The sequence below is a fragment of the Bubalus kerabau genome, chromosome 1, assembly GCF_029407905.1.
Source record: "Bubalus kerabau isolate K-KA32 ecotype Philippines breed swamp buffalo chromosome 1, PCC_UOA_SB_1v2, whole genome shotgun sequence".
NCBI lineage: Eukaryota > Metazoa > Chordata > Mammalia > Artiodactyla > Bovidae > Bubalus > Bubalus kerabau.
The window spans coordinates 123,274,285-123,296,045 of NC_073624.1; the positions used below are offsets into that span (position 1 = coordinate 123,274,285).

Genomic DNA, 21,761 nt, shown 5'->3' on the forward strand with positions numbered 1-21,761 from the left:
TTAATTTATTTTTTTAATTGAAAGATAACTACTTTACAGAATTTAGTTGTTTTCTGTCAAACCTCAACATGAATCAGCCATAGTACACATATATCGTCCCTTTTGAACCTCCTTCTCATCTCCCTCCCCATCCCACTCCTCTAGGTTGATACAGAGCCCCAGTGTCTCTTATTCAAAAATTATTTCTCAGGTTTCTGTTCAGTACTAGACATTGGAGTTTAACGAAAAATGTAGAAAAAGGTGTCAGGGATGGCTTTTCTAGAGATAATGACTGAGTGCAGACTTACACAGTTCAAGGGAACAGAGGGCAGGAAAGGGAGAGCATTTCAGGCTGTAGCAAGATGGGGAGAGGAGCACACACAACACAGGGTAGATATTTGTTCAAAGTGAAGGGATGGGACTGACGAAGGTCATGGCATCCAGTTCCATCACTTCGTGGCAAAGAGATGGGGAAACAATGAGAACAGAAGCAGAATTTATTTTCTTGGGCTCCAAAATCAATGCAGATGGTGACTGCAGTCATGGAATTAAAGGACACCTGCTCCTTGGAAGAAAAGATATGACAAACTTTGTGTATTAAAAAGCAGAGATGTTACTTTGCTGACAAAGGTCTGTCTAGTCAAAGCAAAGGCTTTTCCAGTAGTCATGTATGGATATGAGAGTTGGAACAAAAAGAAGATTGAGCACCAAAGAACTGATGCTTTTCAACTGTGGTGTTTGGAAAGACTCATGACAGTCCCTTGGGCTGCAAGGAGATCCAACCAGTCAATCCTAAACAAAATCAGTTCTTAACATTCATTGGAAACACTGACGCTGGTGCTGAAGCTCCAGTACTTTGGCCACTGGATTCGAAGAGCTGACTCATTAGAAAAGACCCTGATGCTGGGAAAGGTTGAAGTCAGGAGGAGAAGGGAATGACAGAGGATTAGATGGTTGGATGGCATCACCGACTCCATGAATGTGAGTTGAGCAAGCACCAGGAGATGGTGAAGGACAGGGAAGCCTGGTGTGTTGCAGTCCATGGGGCTATGTAGAATCAGACACGACTGAGCGACTGAACAACAGCAACAGGAACAAGTGACGAGGGCGCCAGCAGCAGTTCAGAATTCTAGAGCAAAGGACTGAAAGGGCTAGAGATAGAGGGTCAGGCAGAAGTCAGATTATGAGAGCATCAACGGTGCTTTAAGAGGTCTAGACATTAATGTGACTCAGAGTGCCTCATGGTCACGTGTGCTTTTGAGATTGGTGACTCTGAAGACCACAGGAGGGAGGAATCTGAAGGGCATAAAAATAACCAGAGGAAGGTGAATCTGAAGGCATTAATACTGGGAATAACAAGGTGATGCAGGCCTGAACTGAGGGAGTGTTTACAGAAATATTTAGGATATAAAACTTTCAGGGTACAGTATAGAATAAATCTTTAAGAAACCAATAAATGTACAAATCCAGGGATCCTGAAGGATAAAATAACTGCTAGCTCTTTTGTAAAATGTATTGACTGAGAAGAAAAATGATCAACATGAACTGACTGAAGTGGCTTCTATATATTTTTCTATTTTGTAGTTTTCCTATCTCACATCATCCAGTGTTGAAGGGACTCATGTAGGCATTTTTTTTTAATTTGTTTTTCCTGGACCTACCAAGTTCATGGAGAGACAAGAGCAAATGACTCAGTTGTATAGATTAAAAGAAAAAAAAGACAAACACGTTGAGTTTAGAGCCTGTAGTCATGAGAGAGTCATTTCCTAGGCAGGTTGATAGGGAGTCTAGGGGTCCCCAAGGAGAGAGGGGTCTGGAATTCTCAAGGAGGAAGAAAGGACAAACTTTTTTTTCTTTCTCCACATTCCTTAGGATTATATAACAATAATGTATCCTGCCTAAGGACAGTCTTTGGATTAAACCTTCTGTTATCTTAAAATGTAAATTATGGGAGTAGGTCTGATGAGGTCTTTACAACCTCCAGATATTCTTTGGATTCATTGGAGAGTATATAACTTCATTGTTAACACTAGCAAGCAGGTACTCTTTCTGCCCCCTTCTGATGCCTATGTCAGAAGCTTTCTCTATCTCCTTTATACTTTAATAAAACTTTATTACACAAAAGCTCTGAGTGATCAAGCCTCATCTCTGGCCCCAGATTGAATTCTTCTCCTCCGGGGGCCAAGAATCCTGGTGTCTTCGTGTGATTCAACAACAACCTTTCATCTTGGGGGCTCGTCCAGGATCCTTCAGGTCAAGGTAAGAATGCTTGGAGCCTTAATTCTTTGTTCTCTTAGCTAACACGTCTTCTGCTGTGCTTTACTAACTCTACAGTGTGCTTGTGTGAATGAATGGCATGCCCTGCATGAAGCAAGGACCCTGCTCTGTGGTTCTACGGTGATCTCATACGGCTTATGGAAGAAACCTGTCGGGGCATTATACCAACCTGCCGATGCCAAAAGGCACCCAATGTCTCCTTCGGGAACCGACCAGAAATGGGCAAAGCATATGGACCGAACTCTCCTTTCTCGGTCAAACTTTTCTGTCTCTTTGACCTTTTCATAACTCCTTGGGAATTAGAAGTACTAACCTAATCTATTGGATCATAGGCTTTCAAGGGACTTGTGATGTATACTGTTATTGTGTACTGCGGCTTAGGTCCCAAACTTGGATTGGTAGCCAATAAAGCACCTAGTCTCACCAGGAATCGAAAGTTCAGAAGCTAGATGGAGCTCTAGCTCCCAGAACATCTCTGAGGTTAAAGGTTACTCAGATTGGGACTGTAATGGGTTTTTTTTCTTTGGTAACGCTGGCTCTTAGTGGATCAGAGGAGGCTATTATACTGGTGTGGTGATGCTTGGAAAGAACATCTCAGTTTTATGTTCATGTCAGTCTTATTGTAGTCAGGAAATACTCAGGGTTGTGCACAGGCACTCAGGTGACGAATGTTTCCCACAGCGGTCTTAGCTTGGGAGGCATTCCAGAAGGTTACTCTGATTCACCCCGGGTGACATCAGAGGAAAATAAGGTTAAAGGTGAAGAGCTGGATGTCAAGTAGGGATGTTATCAAGTCTACCCCTGGTACATCCTCACCCCATCTTGGTGGTATAACCAGGAGGGACGAGTACAGTGCCTGCATCGGTAAGAGACAGACTAATTCTTACCAGGAAGGAAAAGCTTTTGCTGTAACATCTGTCTACACCCCCATCTAGAGCAGGGAGGGACGCCTCCAGTAGAAAAATGGCCTTGGTCACTTTTATTCTCTCTTACAGATGGGAGCTAACAATTCCAGCCTCACTCCTTTGAATTGTATCCTGAAAAACTGGGATAGATTTGATCCCCAGGGCTTAAAGAAGACATACCTGGTCTTCCTATGTTATACTGCATGGCCACAGTATCCATTGGAGGACGGAGAACAGTGGCCAGTTGGAGGGTCTCTTAAGTATAATACTGTTCTACAATTAGACCGGTTCTGTAAGGAACAAGGGAACTGGGTACAAGTAGCATATGTGTTGCCCTTTTTCTCTCTGCAAAATATGCCAGACTTAGGTCCTAAGGTTATAGATTTGGGCATGAAACCTTCAGCTCCCTCCTGTCCTCTTACTTTGCCCCCGTACCTGGGACTCCAAACTGGAATTCAAACTGCCCACATGGAGGTCCAAACAACTCCTGTCTCAGTACGACCTCAGACTACTCTGGTTTCAGTAGAAACTCAGACCACCAAAGTAAGAGATGAGATGGAGGACAGGAGACAAAGATAAGAGGAAAAACAGGTTTCTCCAATCTATCCCTGGGATCATATGCGCAGAGCAGCCAAAGAGACTGAGGAACAGCCACACAAGCTGTTGCCTCTTTATGAAACACCCACCGGGAAAAATAATCAGTCTGTGAGAGTTAATAAGCCTTTCTCTTATCAAGAAATACAAAAAATCAAGGAGAATCTGGGAGACTATTTAGAGGACCCAGAAAAATATATTAGAGCTTTTAAAGGTGTTACTCTGCTTTATGACCTCACTTGGAAGGATGTGATATATATCTTGGGACAAACGCTGACTCTCGAATCAAAGACTCGTGTTTTGCAAAAAGCGGTTGCTTATGGAGATGAATGGCTTGGTAATGAATCAGTAGGGAAGAGGGAGAACTAGATAGCGGCCCTCCCCACTGGGAATCAGGCAGTCCCAACTATAGAACCAGACTGGGACTACAACACAGCTAAAGGAAGATGGGATCAGAGTCATTTTGTTAGATGTATTCTTGAAGGACTTAGGCATGCGTGTTCTAAGCCTTTAAACTATGGCAAATTGGCAGACATAGAACAGGAGGAGAAGGAAGCTCCTGGTAAATCCCTAGATAGACTGAGAGAAGGCCTTTGCAGATTCACTGAGATTGATCCCTAAAGTGAAGAAGGAAAAGTGATCTTAAAGGATAGATTTCTCACTCAGTCGGCTCCAGATATCCACCGTAAGCTATTAAAATGGGCGTATGGACCAAATCAGTCTTTAGATACTCTGTTACAACTGGATCAGACAGTCCATTATGGTAGGGAATATGAGGAAAAGAAAGAAAGGCAAAAAAGACAAACGAAAAGGTGGAAGCCTTCGCCATGGCTATGAAAAAACATTATTAAACAGCCTGAGAAAAATGCCCAGAGGGGCCCAGGTGAAAAGGGATGGGCTTGCTATTACTGTGGAAAGGAGGGGCACCTAAAGTGGGATTGCCCTCAGGCATCTAACCCGCCCCCAGCTCCATGTCTGGTCTGCAAAGGACCACACTGGAAGAGAGACTGCCCCCAGAGGCGTAGGTCTCCGGGGTTGGACTCTCAAGACAATCAGGACTGAAGGTGCCTGGGGGTCCCCACACAAGCTCCCATCCTAATTACACCTGAGGAACCCCGGGTATTAATAATTGTGGGGAGTGGGGGCAATCAGTCAATTTCCTTTTAGATACTGGGGCAACTTATTCTGTGCTTACTGAAGCCCCTGGCCCACTTTCTTCTCAATCCCCTTCCGTAATGGGACTGTCTGGACGAGCCAAAAGGTATTATTTCGGTTATTCTTTATCTTGCAACTGGGATTCTGTGCTGTTTTCACAGGAGTTTCTGATTGTGCCAGAATCTCCCTCACCCCTTTTGGGGAGGGATATACTGAGCAAGGTCCATGCCTCTGTTTTCATGAATATGGAGCCCTCCCTTTCTCTCCCTTTAGTTGAACAAAATGTAAATCCTAGAGTATGGGCTGATGGAAAATCTGTGGGTTGAGCACAAAATGCTATTCCTGTAGTTAAACTCAAAGACCCACACGTATTTCCACATAAGAAGCAGCATCCACTGAAACCTGAAGTTAAGGAAGGGTTAAAACCCATCATTGAAAATTTAAAGGAGCAGGGACTATTAATTCCCTGTAACAGTCCTTGCAACACTCCTATTTTGGGTATAAAGAAATCAAATGGTAAATGGAGACTAGTTCAAGATTTACAAATAGCTGTAGTTCCTTTACACCCCATGGTGCCTAATCTTTATACTCTATTGTCTGAAATTCCTGAACAGGCCAAATATTTCTCAGTAATTGATTTAAAGGATGCCTTCTATTCAGTGCCTTTGGAGGAGGAAAGTCAATTTCTATTTGCCTTTGAAGACCCTACGCAGCCAGCTTCTCAGTTAACCTGGACAGTTTTGCCCCAGGGATTTTGTGACAGTCCTCACTTATTCGGACAAAGTTTGTCACGGGATCTACAAAACTTTAATAGCTCTGAAGCAGTGGTGTTACAATATGTAGATGCTATTTTGCTCTGTGCTGAAACAGAAGAAGCTTGTTCGTGAGCCTCAGAAGATTTCTTAAACTTTCTGGCAGACTGTGGTTACAAGGCATCAAGAGAAAAGGCTCAGCTTTGTCAACAATCGGTTAGCTATCTGGGCCTAATCATATCAGAAGGGACTAGGGCCATAGGTCCTGAGAGAATTAAACCTATACTAAATCACCCCCTACCTATGACTTTAAGACAATTGAGAGGATTTTGGGGAATCACAGGTTACTGTCTCATTTGGATTCCGGGTTACGGGGAACTTGTCCAGCCTTTATATAAACTTATAGCTGAAACTCAGCAGGCCCAAACCGACAAACTGGTTTGGTCTCCAGAAACTCAAAAGGCTTTTAAGGTTCTTCAGACTGCTCTCCTGCAAGCTCCAGCTCTGAGCTTGCCCACAGGGTCAGAATTTAATTTGTTTGTCACTGAAAGAAAAGGTGTGGCATTGGGAGTTTTGACACAACCCCGAGGGCCTCACCAGCAACCTATTCCTTATCTAAGCAGAGAATTAGATGTAGTTTCACGTGGGTGGCCACACTGCCTAAGAGTAATTGGGGCAGTGGCTTTATTAGCACCCGAAGCTTTAAAAATAATTAATGGTGAAACCTTACTGTACTGACTTGTCATGATGTGAGTGGAATCTTAAATTCTAAGGTTAATATTTGGATGACAGACAGTAGGCTTCTTAAGTATCAGTCATTGTTGTTAGAAGGACCAGTAACTAAGCTTAAAGTTTGTGGACATTTAAATCTGCCACTTTCCTTCCTGAGAAGGAAAATGAAACACCTGATCACGATTGTTCTCAATTCCTAACTAAACTATGCAGCTCGGGAGGATCTAAAGGATACCCCATTAGAAAATCCTGACATGGAAATATTTACAGATGGCAGTTCTTTTGTTCGGGATGGAAAGCATAAAGCAGGTTACGACGTGGTGACTGCTGAACAGGTTTTAGAAGCAAAATCTCTCCCCCAGGGAACGAGTACTCAGTTAGCAGAGTTTGTGGCTCTGACCCGAGCTCTAGAGTTAAGCAAAGGGCAGCGGATGGGCCTGATAATCTATGTGAGTCTAATGCTGACTCCAAAAATCCTGAGTCTGCAGTTTGATCCTCAAGACAATGTCTTCCTGTTCTGGGCTCACTTCTATGCTGCATTCCACAATCGGTCTAACTGCTGGGTCTGCAGAGCGCTCCCCTCTTCATCAGTGGAAGGCTTCCCGTGGTGAACATCCCCACTTCAAGGAAAAGACTTTCTCCAAGTCTGTGAATACCTTCGACAACAATCACATGCAATGCCTCTTCTTCATCTGATGACATTTACCAACCCTAAAATGGACTGGTGAAACACTTTGCACTTTAACTATGGACATAATGTGACTTTTAATTTTGATTCTGATTGTTTTGTTCTTGCTGTTTGCTCCCTGCATCTGTAATTGTATAACTGGATTTGTTTCTAGCCGCATGAAAGCTTTTAAGTTACAAATGGTTGCTCAAACTCCTGCTACTGCTGTAGTTTCCTCCAGCTACTACTTGGGGCCCCTGGATCAGATATCCTCAATATGAGGATTAGGAGAATATTTTGCCTCACCAATTTAGGGACAACACCCCTTGTCAGCTCGGAAGTAGTTATGGAATGAGAATGACGCCCCTTTTCCCTAGGCAACATAATTATCCTAAAAGAAAAGGGGGGAATGAGAGAGTCACTTCCTAGGCAGGTTGATAGGGAGTCTAGGGGTCCCCAAGGAGAGAGGGGTCTGGAATTCTCAAGGAGGAAAAAAGGACAAACTTTTTTTCTTTCTCCACATTCCTTAGGATTGTATAACAATAATGTATCCTGCCTAAGGACAGTCTTTGGATTAAACCTTCTGTTATCTTAAAATGTAAATTATGGGAGTAGATCTGATGATATCTTTACAACCTCCAGATATTCTTTGGATTCATTGGAGAGTATATAACTTCATTGTTAACACTAGCAAGCGGGTACTCTTTCTGCCCCCTTCTGATGCCTATGTCAGAAGCTTTCTCTATCTCCTTTATACTTTAATAAAACTTTATTACACAAAAGCTCTGAGCGATCAAGCCTCGTCTCTGGGCCTGAATTGAATTCTTCTCCTCCGGGGGCCAAGAATCCCGGTGTCTTCGTGTGATTCAACAACAACCTTTCAGTCACTATTCTAGGAGATAACTGAGAATATTCTGTAAATGCAAGGTGAGGATAGAAAAGAATAACTTACCATAGTCCTGACCATATGACTAATTAAGGGTGCTAAATTAATTAGTATTTATGGACAACACTTTCTTAGACGTGGTTACTCAATAGACTGGGCATCCTAACAGAATCAGAATTGACTTTCTATATACTGCTTTTAAGTGATACACCACTCCTTTATACCAACCTTTCTTGTGAACTCTTAATTCATTACAAATACTAAAACAAGTTGATATACTATGTGGACACAGCTGAGAAGGAGGTACTATGTAGCAAATTTCCCATGACTCCCATTCCCACTGGGAAAGCTAATTCTAAAAAATACGAAGCCACAGAAAACACAAAAAATATTTTAGTATTTGGTATCAGAGTTGCTTTTGCAGTTATACTGAATATAATCATGACTAATTCTTATGAATTGACAGCCATATAAAAACACTGGTATGAAGTCCCATTTTGAGAAGGCAGTCTGTAGATGGCTACCTAGTCTCCAAACTAGTCCTAGAGTTCTAAACGTAATCCTGCTACCCACTCTTAGGTGTATGCTAAACACCAGCCTGAACGAACTTATGTTTTCCTAACTCTCTTTTTTATTTATTGTATTACTTTGGTCAGAGGGAGAATGCAAACACCTTGCTAAGAGGTATTGATTGGCTGTAGGCTGCATAAAAGGAGTCAGCACAAGGTAGATTTTGCCACAGAATCTAATTTGGAACCATCAGAAGGATGGCAAGGCCATGCCCAGGTGGCCCACAGCTGAGTGCTCTGGGCTTCTGTATTACCTTCTTTGCTTCCTCTGTTTCCTGGCAGCTCTGACTTGCATAGCTGACAGAGAGAGTAATTCCCTACCAGGAACACTGCTACAGTCTTCATCTTCATTTTATCTATTATGGTCTTCTGTCCAAATTCTGTGGATGCTGACTGATTTTTGGTCATTGAATGGGACACAAATGCACACTGACCATCAACTTTCAAATGCCTGGCTCTTTGACAAGTCTCATTATTGAGGCTCAAAGCAGCAGAAGCTCCATTTGAAAAATGTGAAAACAAAGTCTCCACTTATTAGAATGTGAGAATACAACTCTGACTAGCTTGTACAAAGTCTTTCTTCAGAGAATCAGTTCCATGCCCTCCTCTCCCCTGAAACTCACTAGTCCTTCACAGCTTTCAGTATCTCACAGGTCATCATCATTCATGAACAGATGTAAAGTAGTGTGTCTCATTTCTTCTCCTTTTTAATTGCCTAGTATTACTGATTTTGATTCACTCAACTTCTATCACATATTCTGTATTCCATAAGAACTTTACTAATAATTATTTTGTCAACATCAGTTTAGTTCAGTTCAGTCACTCAGTCGTGTCTGACTCTTTGCGACCTCATGAACTGCAGCATGCCAGGCCTCCCTGTACATCACCAACTCCTGGAGTCTACCCAAACTCATGTCCATTGTGTCAGAGATGCCATCCAACCATCTCATCCTCTGTCGTCCCCTTCTCCTCCTGCCCTCAATCTTTCCCAATATCAGGGTCTTTTCAAATGAGTCAGCTCTTTGCATTAGGTGGCCAAAATATTGGAGTTTCAGCTTCAACATCAGTCCTTCCAATGAACACCCAGGTCTGATTTCTTTTAGGATGGACTGGCTGGATCTCATTGCAGTTCAAGGGACTCTCAAGAGTCTTCTCCAACACTACAGTTCAAAAGCATCAATTCTTCTGCTTTCAGCTTTCTTTATAGTCTAATTCTCACATCCATACATGACTATTTTTCAACATACAAATATATTATTAAGAAAATGTATATCTACCTTATTTTACACTTAATTATGCCTTATAATACTGTGTGCTCTAGAGACCATGGTTTTAAAAACACTTTTAATGAATTCTACTACTTTAATTAATGTTACAAACCTAGACAACATTAAAAAGCAAAGACATCACTTTGCTGACAAAGGTCCGTACAGCCAAAGCCATGGTTTCTTCAGTAGTCATGTACAGATGTGAGAGTTGGACCATAAAGAAGGCTGAGCACCGAAGAATTGATGCTTTCAAAGAGTGGTGCTAGAGAAGACATCTGAGAGTCCCTTGGACAGCAAAGAGATCAAACCAGTCAATCCTAAGAGAAATCAATGCTGAATAATCACTGGAAGGACTGATGCTGAAACTAAAGCTCCAAAACTTTGGGCAACTGATGTGAAGTGCTGAATCACGGGAAAAGACCCTGATGCTGGGAAAGATTGAGGGCAAGAGGAGAAGGAAATGGCAGAGGATGAGATGGTGCAATTTTTTAAGCCCTGGATAGATATCATAAACTTATATGAGACCTGATAGTCTTGTGGGTGACCAATTGTTTCCACGTGAAAATAGGATAAGTCTAGGACAACACTAGATCCAAAGAGCACAGAGCACCATGAGGGAAGAGTTAACACAATACAGAAATATTTGCTTAACAAAAAGGAACTCTCAGGTCTAAATTTCTTCAGAGAAATCAAAGAAACAAGCAAGAAATGTAAAAGTGAAACTTTAAACCCCATGTCAACACAAGGGTCCCTTTATCATTTCACATCCAACCATGCCAATGGTTTAAAATTGTGGTTCTGTAGTGTGCCCTGAGAACCCCTGAAGTCCAGAGACCCACTGGGCCAGGGGATCCAAGAGGTCAAAACTCTTTTCACGACAACTCTAAATGTAATTGCATGCTCAATTATGTTCTGAGTGCACACAGGAGCTCTCCAGAGACAGGATATGTGATATAAGAATTCTAGTGACGAATGGAATTAGCCATTATGATTGTGTATGCCTGTATCTTTACCTTTTTTTGTTTTATTTTCTAGGAGTCTCTGGCTGAGGCGAGGATTGGAGGTGGCCTGATGCACGGTCAGGATAACTGAGTGCAGCAGTGCATGCATGGGACCTGTTGAAGGAGGTGCCATTATCTTCATTACCTCCACCATAGTTTGGCCTCAGGTCAAACAGCAGGGAGGGAACACAGCCCCACCCATCAACAGCAAATTGGATTAAAGATTTACAGAGCATGGCCCTGCCCATCAGAACAGGATCCAGTTTCCCTCTCAGTCAGTCTTTCCCATCAGGAAGTTTCCATAAGCCTCTTATCCTTATCCATCAGAGGGCAAGCAGACTGAAAACTTCAATCACAGAAAACAAACCAAACTGATCATATGGACCACAGACTTGTCTAACTCAATGAAATTATGAGCGAGTCATGCCATGATGGGCCATCTAAGAGAGTCGGGCTATGCTGGAACATTCTGACAAAACATGGTCCACTGGAGAAGGGAATGGCAAAGCACTTCAGTATTCTTGCTTGAACAGAATGAATAGGCAAAAAGATAGGACACTGAAAGATGAACTCCCCATCAGCAGGTCAGTAGGTGTCCAATATGCTACTAGAGATCGGTGGAGAAATAAATCAAGAAAGAATGAAGAGATGGAGCCAAATCAAAAACAACACCTAGCTGTGGATGTGACTGGTGACGGGAGTCAAGTCCAAGGCTGTAAAGAGCAATACTGCATAGGAACCTGGAATGTTAGGTCCATGAATCAAGGGAAATTGGTAGTGGTCAAGCAGGAGAAGGCAAGAGTGAACATCAACATTTTAGGAATCAGTGAGCTAAAATGGACTGGTTTGTGGTTTAGGCCGTAAGGTGTGTCCGATGCTTCTGACCCCATGGGCTATTCATAGCTCGCCAGACTCCTCTGGCGATAAGATTTTCCAAGCAAGAATGCTGGGGTGGGTTGCCATTTCTTTCCTCAGGAGATCTTCCTGACCCAGACATTGAACTCGGGTCTCCTGCATGACAGGTAGATTCTTTACCAACTGAGCTACCAGAGAAGCCCCCAAATGGACTGGAATTGGTGAATTTAACTCAGGTGAACATTATGTCCACTACTGTGGGCAAGAATGCCTTAGAGAAAATGGTGTGGCCATCACAGTCAACAAGAGTCCGAAATGCAGTACTTGGATGCAATCTCAAAAATGACAGAATGATCTCTGTTCATTTCCAAGGCAAACCATTCAATATCACAATAATGCAAGTCTATGCTCTGACCAGTAACACTGAACAAGCTGAATAGTTCTATGATGACCTACAAGACCTTCTAGAACTAACACCGAAAAAAGATGTTCTTTTCAATATAGGGGACTGGAATGTGCAAGAAGGAATTCAGGAGATACCTGGAGTAACAGTTAACTTTGGCCTTGGAGTACAAAATGAAGCAGGACAAAGGCGAACAGAGTTTTGCCAAGAGAATGTACTGGTCATAGCAAACATCCTCTTCCAACAACACAAGAGAAGACTCTACACACGGACATCACCAGACAGTCAATGATGAAATCAGACTGATTCTATTCTTTGCAGCCAAAGATGGAGACTCTCTATACAGTCAGCAAAAACAAGACCGGGAGCTGACTGTGGCTCAGATCATGAACTCCGTATTGCCAAATTCAGACTTAAATTGAAGAAAGTAGGGAAAACCATTAGACCATCCAGGCATGACCTAAATCAAATCCCTTAGGGTTATACAGTAGACATGACAAATAGATTCAAGGGATTAGTTTTGATAGACAGAGTGCCTGAAGAACTATGGATGGAGATTTGTGACATTGTACAGGAGGCATTGATCAAGAACATCCCAGAGAAAAAGAATGCAAAAAGGCAAAATAGTTGTCTGACGAGGCCTTACAAATAGCTGAGAAAAGAAGAGAAGCTAAAGGCATGGGAGAACAGGAAAGATATACCCATTTGAATGCAGAGTTCCAAAGAAGAGCAAGGAGAGATAAGAAAGCCTTTCTCAGTGGTTGATGCAAAGAAATAGAGGACAATAATAGAATGGGAAAGACTAGAGATCTCAAGAGAGTAAGAGATACCAAGGGACCATTTCATGCAAAAATGGGCACAATAAAGGAGAGAAATAGTATGGACCTAACAGATGCAGAAGATATTAAGAACAGGTGGTAAGAACACACACATAAAAACTATATAGAAAAGATCTTAATGATCCAGATAAGCACGATGGTGTGATACTTTACTTAGAGCCAGATATCCTGGAATGCGAAGTCAAGGGCCTTAGGAAGCATCACTACGAACAAAGCTAGTGGAGGTGAAGGAATTGCAGTTGAGCTATTTCAAATCCTAACAGATGATGCTATGAAAGGGCTGCACTCAATATGCCAGCAAATCTGGAAATCTCAGCAGTGCCTACAGGACTGGAAATGATCAGTTTTCATTCCAATCCCAACAAAAGGCAATGCCAAAGAATGCTCAAACTACAGCACAATTGCACTCATCTCACACGCTAGCAAAGTAATACTCAAAATTCTCCAGGCCAGGTCTCAACAGAACATGAAATGTGAACTTCCAAACATTCAAGCTGGATTTAGAAAAGGCAGAGGAACCAGAGATCAAACTGACAACATCCACTGGATCATGAAAAAAGCAAGAGAGTTCCAGAAAAACATCTACTTCTGCTTTACTGACCACCCCAAAGCTTTTAACTCTGTGGATCACAACAAACTGGAAAATACTTAAAGAGATGGGAATACCAGACCACCTGACCCACCTCCTGAGAAATCTGTATGCAGGTCAAGAAGCAACACTTAGAACTGTACATGGAACAACAGACTGATTCCAAATAGGGAAAGGAGTATGTCGAGGCTGTATATTGTCACCCTGCTTATTTAACTTATATGCAGAGTACATCATGCAAAATTCCGGGCTGGATGAAGCACAAGCTGAAATCAAGATAGCCAGAAGAAATATCAATAACCACAGATATGCAGATGACACCACCTTTATAGCAGAAATTGAAGAACTAAAGAGCCTTTGGATGAAAGTGAAAGAGGAGAGTGGAAAGGTTGGTTTGAAACTCAACATTCGAAAAACTCAGATCATGGCATCTGGTCCCATCCCTTCATGCAAATAGATGGTGAAAGAATGGAAACAGTGACAGACTTTATTTGGGGAGGCTCCAAAATCACTGCAGATGGTGACTGCACCCATGAAATTAAAAGATGTTTGCTGCTTGGAAGAAAAGCTATTACCATTCTTGACAGCATAATAAAAGCAGAGACATTACTTAGCCAACATCAGTCTGTCTCGTCCAAGCTATGGTTTTTCCAGTAGTCATGTATGGATGTGAGAGTTGGACTGTACAGAAAGCTGCACATCAAAGAATTGATAGTTTTGAATTGTAGTGTTGGAGAAGACTCTTGAGAGTCCCTTGGACTGCAAGGGATCTCCAACCACTCCATCCGAAGGGAACTCAGCCCTGAATATTAATTGAAAGGACTGATGCTGAAGCTGAAACTCCAATACTTTGGACACCTGATGTGAAGAACTGACTTACTGGAAAAGACCCTGATGCTGGCAAAGACTGAAGGCAGGAGAAGAAGGGGAAGACAGAGGATGAAATGATTGGATGACATCACCAACTCGATGAGCTTGAGTCTGAGTAAACTCCGGGAGTTCTGATGGACAGTGAAGCCTGGTGTGCTGCAGTCCATGGGGTCGCAAAGAGTCAGACACGACTGAGCAACTGAACTCAACTGAACTCCCATATAGTAAACATCAATAGACATCAACAAAAGTTCCTTGGAATTCTCAATAATTTTTAGAAGTATCAGATCAGATCAGTCGCTCAGTCATGCCCGACTCTTTGCAACCCCATGAATTGCAGCACTATAGGCCTCCCTGTCCATCACCAACTCCTGGAGTTCACTGAGACTCACGTCCATAGAGTCAGTGATGCCATCCAGCCATCTCATCCTCTGTCATCCCCTTCTCCTCCTGCCCCCAACCCCTCCCAGCATCAGAGTCTTTTCCAATGAGTCAGCTCTTCGCATGAGGTGGCCAAAGTACTGGGGTTTCGGCTTTAGCATCATTCCTTCCAAAGAAATCCCAGGGCTGATCTCCTTCAGAATGGACTGGTTGGATCTCCTTGAAGTCCAAGGGACTCTCAAGAGTCTTCTCCAACACCACACTTCAAAAGCATCAATTCTTTGGCGCTCAGCCTTCTTCACATTCCAACTTTCACATCCATACATGACCACAGGAAAAACCATAGCCTTGACTAGACGAACCTTTGTTGGCAAAGTAATGTCTCTGCTTTTGAATACGCTATCCAGGTTGGTCATAACTTTCCTTCCAAGGAGCAAGCTTTCCTAAAGCCAACAACTTTTAGAATCACTGTTTCAAAAGATTATGTCTATCCAATAGTCATTAAATTATGATTAATTCCCCTACTTCTAATAATCAAAGACACCACAAACTCACACAAACACATGCACATACAAACACAGACACACACAACCTGCTCATCAAAACATCTGATTGGCCTACATTCATCTGTGTAATGATACTATAATGAAACAATTATAAGCTGAAGTACAACTGACATATTAGCAAGTGAAGTTTTACTCTAGGGAAAGGTTAGAGTTCAAATAAGCATTTTTGGACACTGGAAAAAACTTAGAGTCTAAAATTTAATCTCAGAGAGTTCCTGAGAAGTATAGAGATTCCAAACTGAGAACTTCAGAGTGTCAAAGCATATACAGAAACATGCTGAGTTGAAGCTTACAATTTAAAATTTTCTTGTTCTTATCCTTGTAAATATCTTTTGTTTCAAGACACAAGTATCAACAATAACATTTGCTTTGTGTATGTCCAATTCTTCAATTACATTTGCAAAGAAAATATTAGAAGTATGAAGACTGAGCATTTCAAATAGTTCAGTGTCCCTCTTTCCAGACTTAACTGTGTACTGCAAAATTTACCTGAACTGGATGTTTGTAAACCCTTCATTCTGACTGTTTTATTAGCAACAGACTCTTTCATTCTGACTGCTGGCTGAATGGGGTTTGGAAACAAGTTGATTACTAAATAATGTACATAGCAGATGATCCACAGTTCAGAATTCAAGACAAAATCATAAACCTTTTTACCTTCACATTAGGATATTTCCCAGGAGAATCTAAAAGGAAAAAGGGACACAAAGTTAATTACATGTAAATATGAAAGCCAGCTGTACATTCATGCAGAGTTAGTACTGAGCAGAATCCTCACACTCAGCCTTGGCACTGAATACATTCAGGTTTAGTGTCTTGTTTTTAGGGGGATCTTAGGATGCTGGTAAGACAGACATAGGAATCCACCAAAGATAGTGAAAAGGAAATAATACATTTAATTGCCACAGAATTATTAGAAATTAAAAATCTTGCATGTTTCAAAATCAGTGTAGTATTTATTAAAAATATTTCTAGCATTTAGGGAATGAACCCTATTAATCTGTTTGGCTTCAAAGTTTAGTTTGGTTTGGTACATCATGCTAATGCTTCAAAGGATTTCTATGAAACAACTTTCAAAGAATCAGCTATCTTAAAAAAAAAGTCAATGCCTCCTTTTTCAAATTAATCTAATTTGAATAACAAATACCAGCACAACATATATCTTTGATGCCTAAGAATTACTCGGAGGGGTTGTGGTTTCCCCCACTTCTAGCACTCCCTCCCACCTCCAGGATTCTCTGGAGCAATAATGATCTTATCTCTTTTCAGGGCAAATACACTGAAGTCATCTAGAAGGAGTTCTATCAAGTGTCCTCATGAACTCCAAACTCACCTCCCTAAGGCCTTCCTTTCCTCCCTTTGTCCTTTCACTAGATTCTCTCCTATCCAAAGGGTAGTAATCTCTGGATCTGTGGAATTAATTCTTCCTCCTTGACATCCTTTCTATGGATTATCCCTATTCTGTGGTCTTCTTTATAGACTGGGGCCTGGTGGACTGGAGTCAATGAAAAGAAAGCAAAAGAGAGAGACCAATATTCCCTGGGTTAGGTGGTAAACCAATAAAGCCCTAGAATAGGGCTTGTACTGCTCACTAAGGCACAGGGCGTCTTCTCAAGGTCTTGGAAGCCTGGGCAGGAAAGTGAGCTCGGCAGGCCTCCATGCTCCAAAGAACTAGCCAGAGATACAAAGAAGGACACAGGAGACCCAAGTCTCTAGTGGAACAAGGGTGCATTATTCATGTTTGTGTGAGTTTATATATTGTTATACAAGGAAGCTTTAGGCAAAAAAATAAAGTCAAGAAAAGAACAAAAGCCAGATGTAAAACAACGGTTACCAAGGGAATAACAAGGAATAACAATCGCCACAAGGCCAGAAGACAATCCATATCTTGAGTAAGAGGGTTGTGACTAAACAGTTTTACTGTAGGGTAAAAGTTACTGAAGGAAATCCAAGTATGTGTTCCATTCCGTGTCCTCAGTCCTGGGAACAGCGTGCCGCTCCACTTGTTCCTGTATACCAGGAACTGATAAGGAATAGAGGGTTCATGAAAAACAGAAAACAACATACAGGAGTCCTAATGTTAAACATTACCTGACACCTACCATTTCTTTCTCCTCTTTGCTTAGCAATGGTATCTTACACCTATAACTGCTACTTCAACTCTTTGCTTCCCTCTGGCTATAAACACGCTCAAAAAGAAACACAAAATAATGCTTTTCCTTGATCCTGTTATGTCCTGCACTATCCAATGCTCTTCTTCCAGATTTCTCTATATGCAAGGCTACACCCTTGCTACTCAGAGAGCTTATTAGAAACACAGAATCTCAGACCTCCTGCCAGCATGTGCACTTCACACATGGTCCCCAAGTGACTAATTAAAATTTGAGAAGCTCTGGTCTACATGAAGTCTGCTTCTACATGACTTCAACTTAATTCATTCTCCAGAAATCTCAAGCTCTGTTTCCTCACGTGAACACGTCCCCTCAAACTGAAATGGCATTAGAAGTTGGAAACCCTCCCGTGGACCCTGTTCTCCCCTTCTTTCCAGCTCTCTTGTTTTGTCCCATGTGACACCACGCTGGAAAGCAGCACATTTTGTATGAAACCAATTTGCACACATTACAGCTGAGCATCTATGCCCACGCTCCCCCAGAGGATGACACACCACTCTGCACGCCCAGGGGCCACAGTTCTGAACGTCTTCCTAATAACAAGTAAACAGGAAGAGGCGAGAACTTTGCTGTTCTTCTCTGACAAGTTTTGGTGCAAGAAGCTCACTTCCAATTCACTGTCCATGTCAAATACTCTCCCTTTATCTAAAGACCTTCATTACTTATTGCCCCCTTCCCCCACAGACATGTGCTTCCTTTTCTTCATTTCCTCCGTGTACCCTCTGCCTCTCTCATCCTTAATTCCCTCTTGCCTCTTATTTCTTGACTTTATTTAGGTCATAGAGTATCTTGAAACAGAACTAATAATTTGTTTTTGGTCATGTGTCACATGGAATCTTAATTCCCTGAGCAGGGATCGAAACTGAACCACCTGCATTGGAGAGTCTTAACCGGACAAAGTCTTAAACATTGGACTGCAAAGTAAGTCTAGAACTAATAATTTAGCTCCTTAAACCAGATTCTCAATGTAATCTGTGGTAGACACCTGATAAAATACATAATTGCCCTCCTTTTCTCATCTTTTTTTCTCACTACCCATCTGATAGGTGATTTTCTTTGCCTATTAGAATGTATCAGCATTCCCATTTTCAATCAACGTTCTGTCAAATGATTTTTCTGTAAAATACAGTTCTTACTTTCTACTTGTCCAATTAATGTCTTTTTTCCTCTTTGACCCGCAGTTCCAGGTAAATGATCCACATACTTCTGTGGAAGGCTCTCAGAGATACTCTGCTAGAATGGATGATAACAATGAGTTGCATGAAGTTTTCCTAATCACTTTTGAAGAAATACCCTACTTTTAACCTGGTTAAGACAGGTTTTGCCAAGATCCCACAGTTGATATATGACAGAACCAGGATGCTGAATTCAAACACGGTGCTGCATCACCAAGCAGTGGCTGCCACATCTAAGAGATCAGGCCCTTCTTATCTCCTTCCATAGCTGCCACCTTCAAACAAGGCATTGTTACTTTATGTTACTTCAAGTACAGCTGTCATAAAGGTACTCTGCACGTGCTACTTAAGATATGCAAAATGGTTTGCACTTACTAAAACATCACTAAAGCTAACTGCTGTTATTGTAGCCCCTCATATTTATTACTATTTCCCATGCTTTTACTTCTCTTGAAACGTTCCTTGCAAATCAACTTGACAATCCAAATGTAGCAATACTTTCAAGCCTCAAGCACTATCTTGTCAACGTCAATTTGGTAAAAAAAAAAAACAGTAGAAATAAAAATCAAAACTACACTGAGATACCACCTCACACCAGGCAGAATGGCCATCATCCAAAAGTCTGTTACCTCTGCTGCTGCTTAGTCGCTTCAGTCATGTCTGACTCTGTGCCACCTTAGGACTGAAGCCTTCCAGGCTCCCTTGTCCATTGGATCCTCCAGGCAAGAATACTGGAGTGGGTTGTCATGCCCTCCTTTCCGACTCAGGGGTCAAACCCAGGTCTCCCACTGAAGACAGATTCTTTACTGCTCAGCCACAATGAGATACCACTTCACACCAGTCAGAATGGCCATCATAAAAAATGCTACAAACAATGAATGCCAGAGAGGGTGTGGGGGGAAAGGGAACATTCTTGCACTGCTGATGGCAAGATAAATTGATACAACCACTATGGAAGATGGTATGCAGGTTCCTTAAGAAACTAGGAATAAAACCACCATATGTCCCAGCAATCCCACTCCTAGGAGTATACCCTGAAGAAACCAAAATGGAAAGAGACACATGCACCCCGATGTTCATTGCAGTGCTGTTTATGATAGCTAGAACGTGGAAGTAACTTAAATGGCCATTGACAGATGAATGGATAAAGATGTGGTGGTACATATATACAAACTAACATTACTCAGCTGTAAAGAGGAATGCATTTGAGTCAGTTCTATTGAGGTGGATGAACCTAGATCTTATTATACATAGTGAAGTAAGCCAGAAAGAGAAATATAAATATCTGATACTAACACATATGTATGGAGTCTAGAAAGATGGTACTGACAAATTTATTTGCAGGGCAGCAATGGAGAAACAGAGAGAATAGACTTAGAGACACGGGTGAAGGGAAAGAGGGGAGAGGGTGAGATGGATGGAAAGAGTAACATGGAAACTAACAATTCCATATATAAAATAGATAGCCAATGGGAATTTGCCCCATCACTCAGGGAACTCATAGAGTGGCTCTTCAACAATTCAGAAGGGTGGGATGGAGAGGGAGATTGGAGGGGGGTTTGGGAGGGAGTGAACATGGGTGTACCTAAGACTTATTCTTGTTGATGTCTGACAGCAAACAACAAAATTCTGGAAAGCAATTATCCTTCATTTAAGAATAAATGAATTTTTTACAACCCTATTTGAACATTCAGATGGTTTACTGCCTCTTTCCCTGTAAACAGCACACTAACGACTGTAACTTCTTATCTATGTCTTCTGGAATGGCAGGTAAAGATTAAAGGAATGACCTAGATATAAAAAAAGGAGTAAGACTATGATTATCCAAGTTGAAGGTTTAAAAGTTTTCAAATACATTTATGATGATCAACAAGGACTCAATATTCACATTGGGAAAGAAAAAAACAACTAAAAAAATCAGGTAACCACAATGACTAATTTTTCTATATGGAAGAATTTACACGTTAGTTTCACATAACACAGAATTGACATGGTAATTTCACATCTCTGAACACTGAAATCAATAAAGTTTCTTAAAAATAATATGGGGGGGGCGGTCCTAAGATGGCAGAGGAATAGGATGAGCAGACCACTTTCTCCCTCACAAGTTCATTGAAAGAACATTTGAACATTGAGCAAATTCTACAAAACAACTTCTGAATGCTGGCAGAGGACATCAGGCACCCAGAAAGGCATCCCATTGTCTTCAAAAAGAGGTAGGACAAAATATAAAAGATAAAAAGAGAGACAAAAGAGGTAGGGACAGAGATCCATCCCAGAGACGGAGTCTTAAAAGGGGAGAAGTTTCCAAACATCAGGAAACACTCTCACCGGCGGGTCTGTGGGGAGTTTTGGAATCTCAGAGGGCAACATAACCAGGAGGAAAATTAAATACATAAATAAATAAAACCCACAAATCACGTGCCTAACTGGAACTCCCTGTGCTTGGATCCACCACCAGCAAGTGGGGGCTGAACAGGGAGGCACGGACTGCACTGCTTAGGGTAAGGACTGGGCCTGAATGCCCTGAGGGGGCAATCTGAAGGAACTAACATGAGATAGCAACCCAAACTGCGGGATAGCCAGAGAGAGACAGAGAGGGGGGAAAAAAGAGAGAGAGAGAAAGAGAGAGAGAGAGAGAGAACTATCCTGCAAAAAGCCCTAACCTAAGGCACTGCCAGGCCCGCTCAAAAAACAAAGGAATGAGCAAATACCAGAGGAGAGCTAGATGGCTGCGGATTGGCCCATCCCCCACTGGAGACAGGGAAGCAGGAGCATGGCAGCCAGAGCTGGAAAGAGGCAAACTTGGCCCCAGAGAGGCAGTCTCTAGCAAGCAGGCACCCAGTCGCTAACCAAAACCCCTTGGGATTCTGGATGGTTGACTTCTGCCAGGAGGGTCGCAGCCAGAGATCAGCTCCCCAGAAGAGACATAGGGCACACTGGAGAAGGGCACACCCACTGCCACCCAGGACACCGAGTGCCTGGGACCAGGGAGGTGATAAGACAAACTCCCCACCTGGGGAGACAGAGCTCGCCAAGCACCTGGTCGCCTGAGCTGCTCGGACCTGGGAAGGGCAAAAAACACAGGCCAAACAGAGTCTGCCCCTTTGTGGACTACCCAAGAAAC

The 21,761-nt window shown here is 42.1% G+C and overlaps 1 pseudogene; it reads right to left on the reverse strand.

Moving 5' to 3' along the window:
- LOC129653543 (ankyrin repeat domain-containing protein 26-like) overlaps positions 1 to 21,761 on the reverse strand; it is a 77,480-nt pseudogene that overhangs the window by 23,610 nt on the left and 32,109 nt on the right.